The sequence below is a fragment of the Pezoporus occidentalis genome, unplaced genomic scaffold (genome assembly GCF_034315485.1).
Source record: "Pezoporus occidentalis ecotype Australia unplaced genomic scaffold, CSIRO_AGI_Poc_V1 ctg220, whole genome shotgun sequence".
In the NCBI taxonomy this organism is placed as follows: domain Eukaryota; kingdom Metazoa; phylum Chordata; class Aves; order Psittaciformes; family Psittacidae; genus Pezoporus; species Pezoporus occidentalis.
In genome coordinates this window covers 1149575-1168383 of record NW_026914073.1, presented here as the reverse complement: position 1 = coordinate 1168383, position 18809 = coordinate 1149575, and the positions used below count along the sequence as shown (strand labels likewise).

The following is an 18809-nucleotide window of genomic DNA, read 5'->3' as shown; positions in this document are numbered from 1 at the left end:
TGGGTGCCCCAGCCTGGCTGCCCCCCCCCCGCTATTCCCGGAGAGCACCCAGTGAGGCTTTATCCATGATGGTGCCTCCAGAAATAAAGCCCCCCCCCCAGGACGGCAGCAAGGGGAGAGGGGCGTCAGCCTGTTCGCATGCGGCTCGCTGCACGCCAGGAGACATCTCGGTTTATATTTATCATCTGGCGGTCCCGGCTATATTTAGAGCGTTGCTGCAGCTGCGAGGTGAGTCAGCCGGGGGGGAGCTTCACCCCGAACTACCCAAGTCAGGGTGACCCCAGCGGCCCGGGGAGCTCCGCAGTGCTGCCCCTCGGGGCGCTGGCAGAGCCCCTCGCCTCCTTGCTGCTCGGGGTATCCCAGCAGCCATGAATGCTCCCACACCGGCACCGGGGGGTCCGTGTCTATGGGTACCGTGCCCGAGGGGCCGTGCCCGGGCCCAGCGCCCCCAGAACAACCGGGCTGGGGTCAGGGCGATGTCACCCCACCCTGCCCCGGCGCTGAGCCACGCCACGCCCCCTCCACCGGCGGCCAATGAGAAGCCGCTTCTCTTGGCCACGCCTCCTTCCTTGCTGTCATCACACACCCGCACGTGGAGGGGGCGGAGAGAAGGCTCCCGGCGTCACCGCCTCTCCGCCCGCCCATTGGCTGCACGGCTGCACTTTAGCCCCGCCCCGCGCCGTGCCCCGCCCAGAAAACCAATCAGCGTGGGGCAGGCGGGCACAGGGGGCGTGTCCACGCCGGCACCCGGAAGGAGCGGACGGAGCCGCGCAGCAGTCGGGGCCGCGGCGGCGGCAGCAGCGGCAGCGGCAGCGGAGGGGGCGCTGGTGGGTCCGGCGGGGCCGCGGCGGGCAGGGCCGGGGCACAAGGAGCAGGGCCGGGCCGCCTGTGCGGTGTGGGAAGCGGGGGTGCGCCCCGTCCCCGCTAACTGCCCCCCAGGTTGCAGGAGGTTGGGGGGGCCGTGGGAGCCCTGACCGGGAGGGGCCACGGTCGGCGGGGACCGTCAGCGCGTAGTACCGGGGAGGTCGTGATGGAATGGGAGGATGTGAGCTGGGGGGGGGGTCACCGAAATGGGAGGCTGTGAGCTTGGGGGGGGGGGGAGGAGGGGAGGAGTCCGGTACCAGCATGGGAGCCTGTGAGCTTGGGGGGACAGTGACAGGGATGTGGGGCCGTGAGCGGAGGGGTCCGTGACAGGGACTGGGGGCTTTGAGCTTGGGGAAGACAGTGACGGGAATGGGGGCTGTGAGCCTGGGGGGGGGGGGGGGGACGACAGGACAGTGGGGGGGCTAAGACCTGTGGGGAGACCGGGGGGGGCTGTGCCCGGCAGTGCGATGTACCGAGCATTGGACGGAGTGTTCCCGGGGGGGTACCGGGCAGAGCACGTTTGGGGGGGGGGGGGGGGCTGGGTGCCCTCCCTCCCCCATTCCCGCCTGGGGTCGGTGCTGGGGGGGCTGTGTCAGGACAGTCAGAGGCAGGGCTCGGGGAACCGAGGGGTGCTGCACTGCGGCGGGGCGTCCACCCCCCCCGGATCCTGGCTCCCAGCCGCCACCGAGCTCCCCGGCCACGTCCCCTCCGCAGTGACACGAGCAGGGACAGCCTGCCACGGCTCTGCCTGCGGGATGGGGCCTCCCTCCGCCCTATTCCTCCTCCGCGCTGAAGCTACCGCGGTCGGGACTCGGTGGCTGCTTTGGTCCCCCAGGACCATTATGGGGGGGGGGGGGGTCCGTGTCGGTGGGGCCATGCCGGAGACTACGGGGGATGCGGGGAGCGGGAGACGCGGCTCCCCCCGCGCTGCGTGGCCGGCACCTGCCCACCCGGTGGGTGAGCCGCAGGCTCCGAGTGGGGCTGCGAAAACAGCGCTGGAGCGGATGTGAACGGCAGAGAGGCCTGCTGCCCTCTGGTGACAGCCGCCACGGGCGGAAGGGACGGCGGGGGGTGGGTATTTACCCACCCGACATCTGCAGTTACAGACCTGGGGGGGGCAGGTTTGAAGCGTTCCGCTGCGGGCGAGGCACCCCATTTGTACGTAAATCACACCGCGTGCTCTGGGCAGTGCCAGATGTTGCGTGATGGGAGCTGGGGCCGTGGGCTTCCTTCCAACCCACCTATGAACGGATCCATCAGATGATGTGGATGGGGGCATGGAGTTGTCTCTGGGGTTTATAGGCTCGGTTTTTATGTAATGGAAGAAGTGTGCTGTGGAGCTGCTGTATAAAAGCCTATGGTAGAAGAATGCTGTGCTGTTGTCTTCAGGTATTTTAAAAGTCACTTTCCCCTCGGTGCTGCTTTAAAAAGCAGCAGACAAAGCAAAGGTCTCGTGACAGACCTGTTCTCTGTCTGAATTGCCTTAGCAAAGAGGGGAATCTGGGACTTTGTGGAGAGTATAGCAGACTTGAACCTGACACAAAGGAGAGCCTGAGCAAACTTGGTAACACACACAGAAGGTGAACAAGGTCTGGCAGGTGAAACAGGGGAAAACTCCCAGCGTCATAGCACTGGAGTCACTTTTGCCTGTGCTGTTTTTTAGGCAAGAGGCTGAGGATGGGGAGAATTAAGTCATCCTGTAAAGCCTTGTCACCGCCTTGTTGCACAGCAGCGATTCCCATCCTGCGGGTCTCGGCGTGAGCGAGTGGTGGGGCCCTGGCAGGGACTACACGTCCCAGCATGCAGCTTCTGCACAGCCAGACAGCAGGCTGGGAGCTGCAGCCTCCTGGCAGCTCTGCATGTGCTGAGGGCAGCAGGGTTCCTACAGGGTTTGGGTTGGAAAGCAATGATTGCAGAGGAGACAGTACCTGCCTTTGCCTCCTCTGCTCCCACAGTGTTCTGATAGTCTCCTGCTGACTCTCATGGGGCCCAAATGCATCCCTCCCCATGGATGCTGGGGTGGCCAGGGTGTGTGGGGAGAGCAGAGGCCTCCTGTCACCTCAGCTGTAGAGCTGTGGTCCTTGGGGAGCTTGTGGAGTGAGGTCTGGCCTGCAAGTGGGGCAGGGCTGGGGCTGTTCCAGCTCTGCCATTCACCACCTTGTTTGTGTTCCCTGTATGGGAGATTTCTTACTCACTGCCAGAAGGAAAGCGGGGGGATCGTTCTGCACTGACGTTAGGAGCCCTGCCTTTTGCAGCAGCTTGGGCAGAACAGCACTCGGTGCTCTGCTCTTCACATCTGCCCTCTCCAGGAATGGATAGCAAATCATTTTACCTTTACTGATAGTGTTGCTTCCTCCAAGGCAGATTGAGCCCCTCGTCCATACATCCTCTCCTGTGGTGCTGAGCTTTCCCAGCCTCTGTTCTTCCTGCTGTTTCGGGTCTTCTGAGCAGTCAGAGCAGGAGGAGGGAAGGAAGCTGCTTCCCTGTGTTCAAGGCACTTCTGAGGGCAGAGAAGCACATCTGAACCCCTGGTCTTCCTACCAGCTGCTTGCCCTGACATGTTTCTGTATGGCCATGCTGAGTAGCAGAGGCCAGAGATGCCCAAACCTTCCTCACTGCTTCTGAGTCTGAGGGTGGTTCAAGGGGATAGTTATTGATCTGACTCTTCAAAGTCAATGGCTGTCCCCTCTTCACAAGTCCTTTACCTGCCCTTACTGCTCTGGGTCTGCGCATGCTTGTCCCCTGTTAGATTTGGTAGGCTCCATAAGTGTTCTGTTTGGAAACACACAGTGTTTGGGGGCCAGGTCGCTTCCTGGGTGCAGAACAAGAAAACCTGTTGTTTGTAGGTATGTGAAAAGAAAAAGTGCAGCCATTTATGTCCTCAGCACACGGTCAGTGGAGCTGTAATCAAATTTTCAGAGGCTTCTGTGGCTGGAGGAATTAATGAGTCAGGTTTGAAGCAGGACAAGGCAAGGTGGGAGAAATCCCAAAGGGAGACATTTGTGCGTTAACAGTGGCCTGTGGAGGGTGTTGTTGCAGGTTACTTGGCAGTGAGTTTTCTGTAGTGGGGGGGGTTGCCTTATCCCTCCCCACCTTGCATCACTTCCAGGGACCACTTCCTCTATGGAATTGTGTGGTCCCTGCATCCTGCTAACACCATCAGGCGTTCCTGTTGCTTCCTTCAGCCTGCAGTGCCGTCTGTCTTCTAACCAGCTCTCTTCCTTTGTTTTCCCATTCTGCTTTCTCTTGTGAACAAGCGAGCCAGGTGAATGTACCCTGTAGAGAGCTTGGTCCCACGGAGTTTGAGGTTTGCTTTAACAATGGTTTTCTTTGACTGGTATGTGTCGTTGCAAATCTTTATTCTCCCTTTGGCTTTGCTTCTCTCTTCCACAGTCTCCCTTGCTTGGCCTCCTGAATGCCCAGCTGCCAATTAACATGTTTTCCCCCTGTTTCTCCCAGTGTCTTCAGCTGGTTGTGAATCCTGAATGAAGGGCAGCTGAGCTCACATGCTCTGCATGTCAGAGAGCTTTTTCAGGACTATCCAGCGGTTTGCAGTCACACTCGCCTGCGCTGTGGCCTGCACAGCCCCCCAGCTAAGCAGCATGGTGGTAGAACAATACTTGGATGGGAAGCCTTCAGAGGAGTCCTGTGTGAGCCAGTGATTCAGCTGCAAGCGCTTTCTAGTAATGAATCAGTGTCCCAGGCCAGGACTGATGTCAACCTTGTGATTCTTCCTGTTGGAAGTGGACAAAGATGCAAAGCCCTTTATGCAAGAGCCTAGGTGATAATCCAGATCCCCTGGCCTCAGTCCATGTAGGGTAATTGCATTCTTCCTGCATAGTGTTTTCAACCCATTCCTGTTGGATGCATTGCTGTTGTGTCCTGGGCTGCAGCAGCATGTGCGTGGCAGTACTTCAGCCATGTCCACAGCGATTCTTGTCACTACTCAGGCATAGAGCCTTTTGAGCCTTCTCTGGAAGTTACTGCGGTAGAGCAGGGAAGTGGTGGAAGGTTTTATATATCTATGCTTACACACACACATGCAACACTTACTGCTTAAGCTCTCCAAAACCATATCCCTGGTGACTAGCTGGTACAGCTTGCAGGTGGGACCTCTCATGGACACTGGTGCAGGTTGAACTGCTAGCTGTGTAGGTGCAAGTGACATGGAGCACAGACTTCCTGGGTGTCTCTGTGACTGTGTTAAGGGCTGGTGCACCAGTAAGCTGTTGTGGCAGTGCCTACCCACATTCACCATGTAGATGCTGTGCTCTGCTCACTGGTGCTGTGCCTCTGGTCAGAGCTGAGTGTTGCAGTTTAAGCCCAGATGGTAACTCAGAACCATGCTCGCTTCTCCCTCTCTTCTTCTCCATGGCTCCTGGTGGGATGGGGAGGAGAATGGAAAGAATGTAAATCCCATGGGTTGAGATAAGAACAGCCCAGTAACTAAGGTATAACACAAACCACTTCTATTAACTACTACTACTAAAAATAATGATAAGGGAAATAACAAGGGGAGACAATACGGAACTAAAAAGGGAAGGAAAATAAACCAGCAATAAACAGCAGTGATTCACAATACAATTGCTTACCACCCGCTGACCAGTACCCAGAACGACCCAAGCAGTGATCTGTGTCTTCCAGGTGACTCCCCCCAATTTCTATGTTGGGCATGACGTGCTGTGGTATGGAATACCCCTTTGGATAGTTGGGGTCAGGGGTCCTGTCTCTTCTTCTTCCCACCTTCCGAGCCCCTCCTACCTGGCAGAGCATAAGAGACTGAAAAGTCTTTGGTCAGGGTAAATATTATTGGGCAACAACTATAAACATCCATGTGTTATCAGCATTGTTGTCAGAGTAAAGCCAAAACACAGCCCTGCACTAGACACTAGGAGGGAGAAACACAGCTGTTACAGCTGAGCCCAGGGCACTGCGGTATGCTGCCGGTGGTACCATGGGGTGGTGGCCCCTACAGGAGGGCAGGCTGGGGAGCCGGGTCTGCCCCTAAGCAGCTTTATCTCATCGTGCCTGCAGCCAGGGGAACGTCGGACCTGGTTTGGGGAGGCTGATCCCATCCTGGTTTTCAGGACCTCCTGGGCACGAGGACCTAACCCTGCAGTGCAGTCTCCAGTAGTCTGTAATTAGAGCATTGTGAGCCCGGGGAGCAGGCTTAAACACCGTCTTTGTGACGGTGTTGGCAGGCCCCTCGGAGATTTCTATTAAGCAGTTGTCGTTTTCCCCCTTTGTTGTAGCCTGGGAAACGCTGCAGTGCTGGATTTGGCTTGGTCTGATTTGGTTGTTGGGAATGGGGTCTTTCCAGCAGTGATGCTGGCCCTCCTGCCCTGGCTCTATGTCTCTGCTAGGTGGTTTAATGGGTGGCTTGTGAGGACCACAGCTTGGTTTTGGCACCCACTCGAGTACCAGCAAAGCCTGTGTGGTAGAGCAATGTACAGCTTCTCCACCCTTCTTAGGGTGGAGGAGAACAAAGCAAACACAGAAAGGCCTCTGCTTCCCATTGGAATATGGGGAAGGGGGATGGTGGACGTGACCATAGCAGCCCTCCCTCGGTGCCAACCAGGCATCTACCCGGCGTCACACAGGGAACTGAGGTGATGACTGGGATCCCAGGAAGGAGTCAGGGCTGCAGCTGGATGGGCAGCCTCAGCACTGGTAGAAGATGTAGTGGGATATTTAAGGTGCTGCCGTGCTCAGGGTCTGTCTCTTCTGTGCGCAGGCCTCTAACTCACTTGGTTGGATGAGCAGTTACTGCCCACCCGGTGTTTGGAAAGCCTTATTGTGTGGACAGGACATTCCCAGCCAAGATGAATGTGTATCTGTGCACTTGTCTTTCCAGGTGACTCAAGGATCCAGAGCAAGCAACCCCAACACCACGCTGTGGGTGCTGACACCTGAGAGCTGCCCTTCCCCTCTGCTTCAGCCCTACACCAAGGTTAGCACCTGTTCCATCATCACTGGTTTCTCTTCCTTCACCAGGGCTGTGTGAAGAAGGAGGGGAGCCCTGTGTTCTCCTCTCTGTGGCCCACAGGGGCAGCTCTGCAGAGTACGTGTCACCCAGGTGAGGTGTTCCTACAGCCCAGTGGGTGCTCCGGCCTCCCACCTGGCTGGCAGTGTGTGAAGGGAACTGGGATGTATGCACCCAGTGCTGCCAGGACTGCTGAACCCTCCACCAGTTGTTGGGAGCTCAAGGGCAGTGAGTTTTAAGCCCCTGGGAGCTTGCAGACTGTGCTGTTCTGCTGCACTCATGCTTCTGTGTCCTGACTCTGTGGAATGGGAGCGTATCCCAGCTGTTGGTCTCTGCTGGTTGCTGTTCTTCACCTGAGCAAACAGAGATAAGGCTTCACCCAGAGCTCTCAGCAGACATGAGCTTGCTCTCTATCACAGAGTTATGAAATGGTTTGTGTTGGAAGGGCTCTTAAAGCTCACCCAGTTCCAACCTCCTGCCATGGACAGGGACACCTTCCACTAGAGCAGGTTGCTCCAAGCCCCGTCCAACCTGGCCTTGAACACTTCCAAGGATGGGGCAGTCACAGCTTCTCTGGGCACCCTGTGCCAGTGCCTCAGCACCCTCACAGGAAGAGCTTCTGCCTAATGTCTCACCTCAATCTCCTCTCTGTCAGGTTAAAGCCATTCCCCTTTGTCCTGTCCCTACAGGCCCTTGTCCCAAGCCCCTCTCCACATTTCTTGTAGCCCCTTCAGGCACTGGAGCTGCTCTAAGGTCTCCCCTTCAGGAGCGTTCTCTTCTTCAGGCTGAACCAGCCTGCACTCTCTCAGTCTCCGTAGCAGAGGTGCTCCAGCTCCTGGATCATCTTCGTGGCCTCCTCTGGACTCATCCACATCCCTCTTGTGCTGGGGTCCCCAGTGCTGACCACGGTACTCCAGGTGAGGTCTCACTAATCACCAGTACCTGCTCAGTGGTCTCTTAGTGATGGTAAAGACACATGTTATGTTGCTAAGAACAGATAAAAGGATTGCCCTCCATTCTGATGGAGCTGCTTGCAGATCCCAGTCCACCAAGCTCACAGCACCCTCTCAGGGCTCCGCTGCCTCTTGACAAGAGGCATTTTAACACAAGGCTCACCATGTTGGATCCACTTTTCTTCCCCCACCCTGCCCTGCTGAGCAAACAGCTTGGTATTGGACAACAGATCTCCTATATATGTGTAATGCAGCAGCTTCTCCATTTCTTATTCTTGGTATGGACCTCTTCTCTGGTTTGGATATCGCCTAACCCAGGTGATATTAGTGAACTTGTATTTGAACTGAATTAATCATGTTAGTTCAGTTTAGTGCAGCTGGCATTAGTTTGGAAGCTGGTACAACTTGCACACCCTTGGACAGACCTGCAGTGCCTGTCTGGAATAGGATGGAGTGCTTCACTGGCAGACTCAAAAGATTAGGCACAGTGGAGGTTATATCTCCAATAGAAAGTGGTCAGCCTAACATCCTTCAGTCTGCTCTTAGCTTGTGTGGGCTGCCATCACTCCTTGGTCCGACCAGCTCATCTAAGACTAGGTCTTTTTTCCCCTGGAAACACCAAGAAAATGCTGCCCTCCCCTTCAGAGATGGGGTCCTGTGTCCCATGTGAGTATTGGCACTGGAGTTATGCAAGGAATCCCCTCTTTGCCCTACCATCTCTGCTGCAAGTAGGTCGGGCATTCGAAGACCCTGTTCATGGGAGTGTTGGGACAGCTGGATCCTTGTTCGGTTCTTGCTGCTCCCAAGAATGGAGCAGAGGATCATCTGCTGAGGCTAATTTTAGGTCTCCGAACGTTGCCGGTGTCCCTCTGAGCTCCTATTTGTGTGCAATCCCACAGCTCCCTGCTAAGAGCTATGTGACAGTCCCGTACCCTCATGTGTGAAGGTTTTGCTGGAGCATAGTGTCCCAGGGGTTAGGAAGAACTTTGGATTCCTCACTTACCTAAAGCATCTAAGCCATATCAGATGTATGTGTGACCCCTTTTTTTAGCCTTAGCACCGTGCACACTTTGGACCTTGCTTTGTGGGTGCCCACACACTGTGTGGTGGGAATCAGGCTGCAGCTTTCCAGTCTTTTACTGCTAAAAATGCAGCATTCAGTTCCTGTTGTCTCAGATGAGTGCTGCAGAACCTCTGGGTATGGAAATACCCCAAAGCCCACAGCCGGGAGTGATGAGAGCCCAGCTCTAGCCCTCTCTGTACTGCTGAATGGCTGCTGCACATCTGCCATCTCTGTTCCCCAGCACAGCACAGCGTGAATGAAGCCTCTTGGCCTTTATCTTGTTTGTACACCCAAGCCTTTTGGCCTCTGCACTTTCTGTGTTCCACTCACTCAAGTGGAGCTTCATTAAGCGCTGAGCTTTGCTAAGTTTTACGTCAAGGCAAGATGTGGCTCTGCAGTTTTGGCCTGTCTTTATTTTTAGCCTGTGTAAGACATGGTTGATGATATCAGAGGGAAGTTGCACAGTCTTCTGAGCTCTGTGACTCATGCTGGATCAGGACTGAGGCTTCAATAGCCTCTGCTGTAACCCACAAGTGATGTAACTGGATCTGATGGGCCCTGCTAGATCTGGGGAAGGACAGAAGGGAGAGGGAAGCAGAGCTTTAGAAGGTTTTGGGTTTTTAAGCCATTCTATTAAGTCATTGGATTAATTAATTAAAAGATATCACATATTGCACGTGAGTGTGGTTCAGGAGGGTCCTTTTTCTTCTCCATGTATCTTGTACCCATATGGGAGAGGTGAAAGGGAGAGGAACTCTGTTTACGTGCCAGGTTAGGTAAGTGTTTAGCAGCACATAGCAACAGTAGACAGCAGCTTTTAGGACAGGAAGCAAAGCAAGATCCTGTCTCTTAATTCAAGCCCACAGAGAGGTCTGGAGCAGCAGAACAGACCAGCCTGAAGTGGGAGTGGGCTGGGACTGGAGAGCAGACACTCAGGAGGTACCTGCCAGGCTGCAGCAAGAAGAGTCTGGGACCCCCATTTCCACCAAAAGCTGGTACTGAGACAAGGTGGAAAGAGCTCCTCACCTGTAGGCAGATGTGTTGTGTTTTGCTGGGCTGAGCAAGGGCTGTGAGTCACCACCATGGAGAAGGCAGCATGGGACAGTCAGTGATGCTGAAGCATCCCTGCCTGCCACAGCACAATGGGGTTGCAGCTAGAAAGGCCTCTACACCCCAAGTCTGGCTGCTGTGTCATGCAGACACAGTGGGGTGTGAGGCACCAGGTACAGAGTAGGCACCTTGCCCAAGAAACATGTGGGGATGATGCTTGGGGAGTGTGCTTCCACCTCAGCTCCCTTCCTTCCTCAGGGTGATGAACAGCCCTTCAGGAGCACGTTGAGGCATTTGGATGTTGTGCAGCAGGTTTTATGTGTAGGGGAGCGGGGAGGGGACAGCAAGGTTGGGGGAGCAGAGACAAGGGAGGCAGGAGCATTCTTGGGGGGATTGCTATGGCAGCTTGCCACAGCCAGCATTGCTGCTGTGTGCTTTCTGCAGCGCACGGTGAAGGAGTAGCCAGGGCAAACCTACAACCTGCCACAGCTCTTGATGCAGCCCCATCGCAGCCATGCCATGGGCTCAGCACCACTGGGCTCCTGCATGACATCTAGCATCCAGAGCTGTTCCCCTCCACCAGCAGCGTTTTGTCCACCTCCTCCCTTCTTTCGCCCCTCACTGGGGAAGGGTCAGGCAGCTCTTGTTTGCAGACCTGTTGTGTTTGAAGGCTGGAGTTGCAGAGCAGGCTAAACCAGAAAGAAAACCAGTCTCCTGAGCCCTCTCACTGCACCACCGAGGAAAGCAAGTCATTCTGCTGCCCTTGCTTATCCTCAGTTAATCAATGTAAGTGGCTGCAGTCATGCATGTGTCTTCCCAGGATGCCTGGCCCTGTACAGAACCATCCACCTCTCACAGCCAGTTTGCCTTGCTCTGGGGTATCTGTACTGTGAGGGAGAGCAGAAGCCCTAGTGTGCCCTCTGAGGCAGGTAAAGGAGGGGTTAGATGTTTCTGAAGCTGCCTTTGGGCAGACCCACTGCCACGTGCTGGTGGAGAGCTGGCTCCTGTTGCTGAAGGAAGCAGGGAACATCATGATACCGCTGTGCACAGAGAATAGGTCAGGAAGCCAGCTCCAGCCTGGCCATGTTGTGTACTGTGACTTGACCTGTTATCCATTATGTGCCTAAAGCCCTGCGTGCGAGCCGGGCGGAAGGGACAGGCTGGCTGCAAGCGCAGTTTGCCCATCTCAGTGTGGATGGCTGTGTGATCTGTAGAGCTCTCCCATTACACCTCCCAAAGGTCAGTGCTCACAGAGCTGCAATGCCCTGCCTGCAGCTCTGCGCCCAGAACAGAGGGGAAGAAGCCTGCCCCACCGCTTCCACCTTCAGAGGATGCTCTGAGCTCACGTATGTGGGGTTGTCATGGGTTGCTGCTGTGGTGCCTGTGATCAGTTTGTCTGGGGTTGGGACGTTCAGGCAGAACTGGGGAGGAAAGGACGCCTGTTTGTGAGCTGCCCATCAGCCCTGTGCTTACAAGTGTCACAGCCTGAGCTGTTACTTCTCCATCCACCCTGAACGAGGGGACAAAGCCTCAGAAACTCCCCTGAAAACCATTTCACCATTCCCAATATGCCATCATGTCCCTCTCCTGTTTAGGGTGATTGAAAGATCTGTAGAGGCTGTGCAATGCTGCAGTTCCAGATCACCCATTCAGTACTTAAAAGGGACCTATAAGAAAGATGGGGAGAGACTTTTCAGCAGGGCCTGTTGCTACGGAATGAGGAGTTATGGTTTTAAACTAAAAGAGGGAGATGGATGTGAGGAAGGAATTCTTTACAAAGGGGGTGTAAAACACTGGCACGGGTTGCCCAGAGAGGTGTGGGATGCACCATCCCTGGAGACATTCAAGGGCAGGCTGGACATGGTTCTGGGCAACCTGATCTAATTGAAGATGTCCCTACTCGTTGCAGGGGAATGGACTAAATTGAGCTTTGTGGGTCCCTTCCAACCTAAACCATTCTATGATTAGAACTCCTGAACAGGTTGGATGCGTTTGTAAAATGTCCCCTGGACTCTGGACCCTGGTGTTCCCAAGGGAGAACACCTCCTTATTTAGGAGGTGGAAGCTGGAACATGGTGCCTCTGGGAAAGCTGTCTGCAGCAGAGAGCAGTGTGCTTCCTCCCTCCCTCCCACTTCCTGCAGGTTCCTTCCCTTTTCAGAGGGGAACAGCTTGCTTCCCATGGAGGATGCTGGGACGCTGGTACCTGACCCTGAAGGCAATTCCAGATCAGCATCTTGAGCACTGCTCTTCACATATGTGACCTTCAGCACCTGGTATGAGAATTGGTGTTTATAATATATTACGGGTGTGGATGGTGGTGGAGAGTGGTCAGAATCCAAACTGTACTTCCCTCTTACCCCTCTTATACAGCCTGTTGTTTCTGATCTGCCTTCCAGACTGTGGCCTCAAGATGTGCCATGAACCATAGCATGAAGTGGATGCAGAGCCCATGAGAGAGGGCTCTGAGTTATGGATGTGTGCTGGGGTATGAATGTCGGTTTCTAGGGCAGGTGGTGCTCTTTCTTTTGCCATTTTTACAGCACCTTGCCTGAGACTCAACTCCTGGGTGCTGTGACCTGATGGGGTATAACTGTGTCATCTCTGAAGTGCTGCTCCCTTTTACTGCCTTGCCTGTTCCTACTGCAAGCACATCAGAAAAGCCCGAAGGTGGTGTGGTCACATACTCTTCTCCCAGTCTGGGGAGTATTTAAGACAGGCAGTGCTGGAATAAGCATTTAGGGAGAGGCAGCCAAGAGAGATTTCCTCCTGGCTGAGCTGCGGTGTTGAAGTTTGGAAAGTCCTGTGTGGGTTACGTGCTGCTGCACTTCACCACTGCCATCGCCTTAGGCAAGTCGTGGACGTGCAAACCTGCTAATAGTCAGTGGGGACACCGTGCTGAGCAAGTGGCCAGTGTCCTTTCGGGCATCAGGAGCAACCTGAATGGTGCTGCTGTGGAAACAGAGCTGGGGATTACAGCAGAGAGATGATGGATCATTGGAACCAAGAGGAAGCTATGACTCGATGGATGTTTCTGCATTCCCTAGCCTGTGAGATGATAGCTGAGCCCAGCAGTGCTGTGTGGATTGCCCCATCTGGAAGGTGCATAACAAATAGCTTGCAAGAGCCAACTCTTTGCTCAGCTTGGAAGTGGAGAAGATACCTGGACTCTGTGCAATGGGGGTTTCTTCCTGCCAGTCAGCAGAGCTGTAGCAGTGCAGAGAGCACAGCACAGGCAGGTTAGCACGGTCACTCCGGTCCTTTCTACACCAGTGTTTGCACTGCTGGTGAGGTTAACATAGCTGGGCTGGTGGTGTAGGGAGGGCAAGCTCAAAGTCCTCACTGCTGTGGCATCTGGCAAAACAAAGCTGCCATGGCATCAAGTACTGGGTCTGAGCTTTGCTTTCAGTTCATCTTCTAGGAGCAGCAACAGCTGAAAGTACGAGCAGTTTTTGAGGAACTAGAATGTTCTCAGGCTTTTTGTCTGTGTCTGGTCTGCTGACATCCTCCCTGCGCTGATGGCCTGAGATCTTAAGGTGTTTGCAATGGTCTGGCCTGGTCCTGTGATAAATCTGGACAGAGAGGACACAGAAACCAGCGGTGTCAATCTGGCCCCCTGAAAGTGCTCCTGTTGCTGCTGCGCCTGTTCCTTGTAACCGAAGGGGTGTTTCGTGGCTTAGATTTGCTGAGGAAACAGAGCTCCTGTCTTTCTCCTGTGCAGCTATCTCCCTGGCAGCTCAGGAGGAATGATTTACTATAGATCACAGCTCTGCTTAATTCTGTTTCCCTTCAATATCATACTGTTAGAGCAGCAGAGCAAAATGCAGTAGTGCTTCCGGAGGAAGGCTGCTATCAGAGGCCACCTCTGTAGGAAAGGCTGGAAGCAAGGAGGAACAGTTTACCAGGAAATGCCTGTGTTCATGTGCTGGTCACTTTTGGGAAGAAAAAGGCATCTCCCACTTGAAAGCTTCCTCAATACACAACCCCAGGCCTTGGTGATGGAGCTGCACCAGTGTGAGCAGTACGGAGAACACTCAGTTCTTCCCTCCAGAGCCTGGGAAAGGTCTGATCAAAGCTGTGGTCTGAAAGAAAAGTCAAATTCTGTCCTTAATCAGCCTTAAAGTGGAATTTTTGGAGTGCTTTTTGGGTGGGGGGGGAGGGTTGATGGTGGTGTTTTGATTTGGTTTGGACTTTCTTTTGCTACCAAAAAGTCATTACTTGCACAAATCCTTGTAAGGAAAGAGCAGGGAATTTCCTTTGGAATGAGCCTGCCTGACACTCGATACGTCTCAGATGTGTGTTAACAGAGAAATGAAAAGATTGCGCCATAAAGTGATAGGGGATAATGAGTTTAATCTCTGTTTTGCTGTCCTGGGAGACAGAGCTGGGGCAAGGGTATTGGCACTAGCGTTATGGTTTTATGGCAACCACAGAACTTACCACCTTAACGTGTTTCCCTGGGGAAGGGTCTGTTTTCAGGGTCCCCAGGAAAGTGGAATAAAGGAACCAAAAGACCTGAGCCTGGGTAAAGATGCCAGGAGATTTTCAGATGAGAAGGGTATAATACCTGTGTATTTTCTGCAGCTTGATCTCTGCTTTCCCATTCAGCGGCCCAGAAGGGCTCTTAACCTCACTGTGATCTTGAGAAATGCAGTAAAAAAACCCTTAACTTTAATAATGTTGGTGACATGTCTAACCCAGGGCCTGAATGAGCAAATCTTTAGCTTCTCTGCCAGCAAGGCAGATAAATGGGTGGTGATTTACTACTGCACCAGACATAGGGATTTTAAAGGATGCTGGAGTGGGTGAGCACTGTTGTGGAAACCTTAACTGGAAAGCAGGCCCTCAGAAGGGTTTCTGGAGGTGTGTGGTGGAAGCAGAGAGGCTGACATCAGTACCTGGAAACTCATCAGCTCTAGAGCTGGACCAGAATATCCAAGAGGTTACTCAAACGCATGAATCTTTTCAAGTAAAGATTGCAACCACTTGCTGTCAAGGAGCGTCCAGTCCCCTACCAGCCTTTTGGGATCCAGGACACTCTTCTGGTTTATAATGCTCTGTCTGGGTCTTTAACTTGTTTGGGTTTGGTTTGGGGCTTTTTGTTCCTATGTGCCATACCTTGCTCTGGGCCATGCTAAGTTACATGCATTGGTGCAGGGCCCTGCATGTTCCCATTCTCTCTGGCTCCAGGGAGCATGCGAGTCAGTCCATGGGAGCAGTTGTAGCCCAGCAGAGCTGGGTGCAGTCCGAATGGCCAGCAGCAGAATGGGGCCAGCTTCTGCTTCAAGGGAGGTGGGAACACAGGAGGCTTGTAATTCAGGTAGCTGATTAATGTGGGGCATGTGGGTATCCTTATCTCTCCCCATCGCTGGGGTTTTAGAGGTGTCGATGCCATCCTCGCCCTACTCCCCATGCTGTGCTGGGTGCTGCCTCCCTGCTCTCTGTCCTTTCACTGTGACTCAGTTTCCCTGTGGCGGAGCAGGACCGGAAAGGGGCATAGGGGAAGTTACAGCAGCTGGTAGGAAATGGCATTTTGGGGTGCTGCAGAGCAGCCCTATCCCATCCTGTCTACAGAGGTGGTGTTTTGGGGTGCAGCAGTGTGAGCCTGCTCTGTCTGCTGTGGAGCTGTGTTTCAGGGTGCTGCAGGGCAGCTGTGTTCCATCATTTTGGGATGCCACAGAACAGTCCTTGCTGCATACCGCCTTCTCCTGTGCCAGGGATCATGCTAGGGGAAGGAGGGCTAGCTGCACCTTCCATCCCCTCTGCATTCCCATGTGCAGGGCATATGATCATGATAAGTCCATGGCACTGCTTCCTCCCTCGTGTGATTTATGGGCTGCTGCTCGGGATATGGGTCTGGGCTTGTCTCAGACAAAGCAAGAATCCGGAGTGCTGTCACCACACTTACCTATGTGCAGGCTGCAGAGGTGACAGCATGGCATCCCTCGCTGTCTCTGCTTTGGCCATGGAGCAGTGGCTGTAGCTGAGGACAGGAGCAGAGGATTTCCTGATCCTATCTGCTTCTTTCCTCAATCCCATTCCTTCCTTGCAGCCCCAAATCTGCCTGCATGGAGCCTGCTTTGCAATAAACCTGCTGAACTGAAGGCAGGCAGAGTAAAACCAGCAGGCTATAAAACACTGTGAGCTCAACCCATGTGTCTGCAGCAGTGTGGGGCACACGGTCCCCACATGCACATGTTGGTACTTGTTTGTACTGATGATGAGGACGGTCAGAGCATCACCCCGTGCTGCCCATTGTGTGTATCCAGTGTGTCCTGCAAGCCACCAGCAGACTGTCAGCACAGCTCTTTTGTAGGTCCAGCTTCCCATGGATGCTGCAACCCGCCTTGCTTGTCTGAAGCAGTCTTTATTTGAGGCAGTGCCCTAAGGGTTAAGCCACAGTTGTGGGATAGGGTTTGTAGCAGGAACAAAGAGGGCTTTTAAGGTCTGCTTTGGGCTGGGAATAGAGGGAATGGATTGAGCCTTTCCCAGTGTGTTGAATTACAAAGGTCATGGAGACCCTTTTGCTGAGAGGCAGCAGTGGTTGAGGTCGCTGCTGGAAGAGGGAGAAAAGAAATTGTGAAACTCAGTGAGAACAACTTCATGGGGAGCTTTAGGAGCAGAGTGAAAACTGGAATTGTATCCTGAGATGAATGAGTGGTGAACACAAGCCTGGGAGCCAGGAGGCCAGGACTGCTGGCTTTGTGCAGGCCTTCTGCCCTGGGACTTTGGGGTGGGTTGGTTTTGTTTTCCCCCTCCATATAGCATTTGCAGCTGCCCTCACACATGGCATGTGAATTTGCAGCATCACTCTTGTAGGCAGCTCTTGGGCCTCTCCCACCAGATCTGGGCAGATGGAGGCTGCAGAGAGTAAAAGGCAATGCCTGGAAGGGATGATCTCTCCAAAATGGAGACAGAGGAGACAGCTCTGGGTGCCTGCAGGCACATTTTGCCTGGACAGAAGAGGGAAGTTGACTTTTCAATGCCTGCCCAAGCTAAAACCGTATTTCTCACATGTACTCAAGGAGTAAAGCCCAATTATAGCCCCTCTGCTTCATGTCATCTATTCAGGCTGCCGTGCGGGGGTCCAGCAATAGAAGCCAGGGAAGGGATGGATGGCAGAAACATCTGTTTCCCTTCCCACAGCAAGGTGGGAAGAGGACACAGCCCGTTTCCATCTTCAGCTTCGGATGGCACGAGCCAGCCGGCCGGCCCACCCAGGACGTGTATGGAGGGCTGCAGGATGTGCTGAGTCAACAAGAGCATCCCCTTGCTGAGGGCGGGGACCTGATCAGGGCTGTGGAACAATAAGGGCTTCCAGCCTGCAGGAAGGATGAGCACCAGCTGTGAAGCACACGGTGGGCTTTCCAATTTTAGCCAACTTGGATTTGTGTTACCGACCAGAAAAGGCGGTTTAGTCCTTAAAACTTGGCACTTGGCCTTTCAGCTCCATTCGCTGGCGCAGGATGATGGAGCTCCCCCGTTTCATGTAAAGAAATTCCACATCTGGTCTTTATGTTGGATCAAACGACCTTGGATGTGATTTTTGGGGCAAAAGGCTGATGCTTCGTTGGGCTCCGTCTAGGAGGTGAGAGCTGATCCCAGGGAATACTCCATGAGGGCCACTGCATCCACCACCTGACCTAGCAGCCTGGAGGCTGCTCTACTTTTCAAGCACCAAGGGAGAGCTGTAGGGAGCACAGAGCTGCTGTGAGGAGAGCCCAGAAATGGAAGGCTTCAGGGCTCCCAGAGACCATATCATCTTCTGCTCACCTTTGTAGATGGCCTCAGATTTGTGCTCCGTGTGCCTGTTCTTGTAACCAGGAACCATTTCAGCACAAGGGTCAACTTTGTGTACTTCTTGCTGCTTAGCGTTGACATTGAGAAAGCCTGAACTTCCTCACCTGCTGTTGCCCAAAATCCTCTCTTTCAGCCCCATCTTCTGGCATCACGTGTGCTGCAGAAGCATGCGACTAACGTAAAGGTGGGTGAGTAAACTCCTCTCTGCTGACAGGTCCCAGCCTGCTGACCTGAAACCTGCTGTTTGAAGGCAGCAAGGTCTAGTCACTGTACTTTGAAGGGATGCTCTGCCACTCTTCTTAGCCCCCTGCACTGCAGAAGGGAAACCAGAGGCAGTTGCAAGGGATTTCCTTGGTGTGAGAGAGGTGTCAGAAGCAAGAGCAGCTTGCTGTCTCTTCTCTGCTCTTCTGGGTGTTGCAGATGGGGTGTTACCCCTCTGTTAGTCACAAATGGGGGGCTGGAAGGAAATCATCATGGTCTGTCTCAAATTGGTCTGTCTCATACATTGAGCACTATGGAACCCCATCCTCCATCCTCCTTAGAAGGACCCCAGGGACTGAGGCATCCCAAGAGAGGAGGGTGGTGTGCAGGGGAACTGTTGTTTTCTTTGCCCCGAGAAGGGAGAAAGGCTCTGTTTGTACATGGTGAGGGTCAGGAATGTAAAAATCCATTAAGAATCACCAGTTCTGACGTGTAGTCCTGAGCTTTGGCAGAAAATTGGGTTTTGTCTCTTTTAATGCATGATAGCCCAGCCCAAAACATTGTTCCTCCTCCCTGGCTAAAGGACAGTTAGTCTGGCTTTAATTCCTGGATGTCAGGGCCTCCTGACCCAGCTGGAGCTGTGTGACCCTGCTGGAGATGCGCTGGTTGAGTGACTTGTCCTGTTGCAGCACCAGAAAGCTTTGTGTGAGCAGTTCCATGTGTAGGCAAAACGCTGCAGCTGGCCAAGTGCTCCTGGGTGGAAGGGATTGGAAGGGACCATAACCACCCCTTGTCAGCGTGACTGTGACACGTGGGATGTGGGGAGGAAAGAGTGAGAAAAGAGCCTGTGTCTGATCCTGAGTGATTTCCTCCTGTAGTCAATGGGAAACGGATCCT

The 18809-nt window shown here is 53.9% G+C and overlaps 1 protein-coding gene across 9 annotated transcripts in view; it reads left to right on the top strand.

The window, feature by feature from the left end:
* The first annotated feature begins 731 nt into the window (after positions 1–731).
* Positions 732–18809, top strand: part of ATOSB (atos homolog B) — a 39120-nt gene continuing 21042 nt past the window's right edge. For 2 of the 9 annotated variants that reach the window (XM_062620413.1, XM_062620405.1), the window contains exons 1-2: positions 740–827; positions 6719–6814. The gene's annotated coding sequence lies outside the window, so the exon portion shown is untranslated. Of the gene's footprint in view, positions 828–3958; positions 4202–6718; positions 6815–6848; positions 6941–15064; positions 17896–18809 lie in introns of those variants that run through there. The other 7 variants (XM_062620414.1, XM_062620404.1, XM_062620415.1 and 4 more) reach the window with 5 other exon arrangements.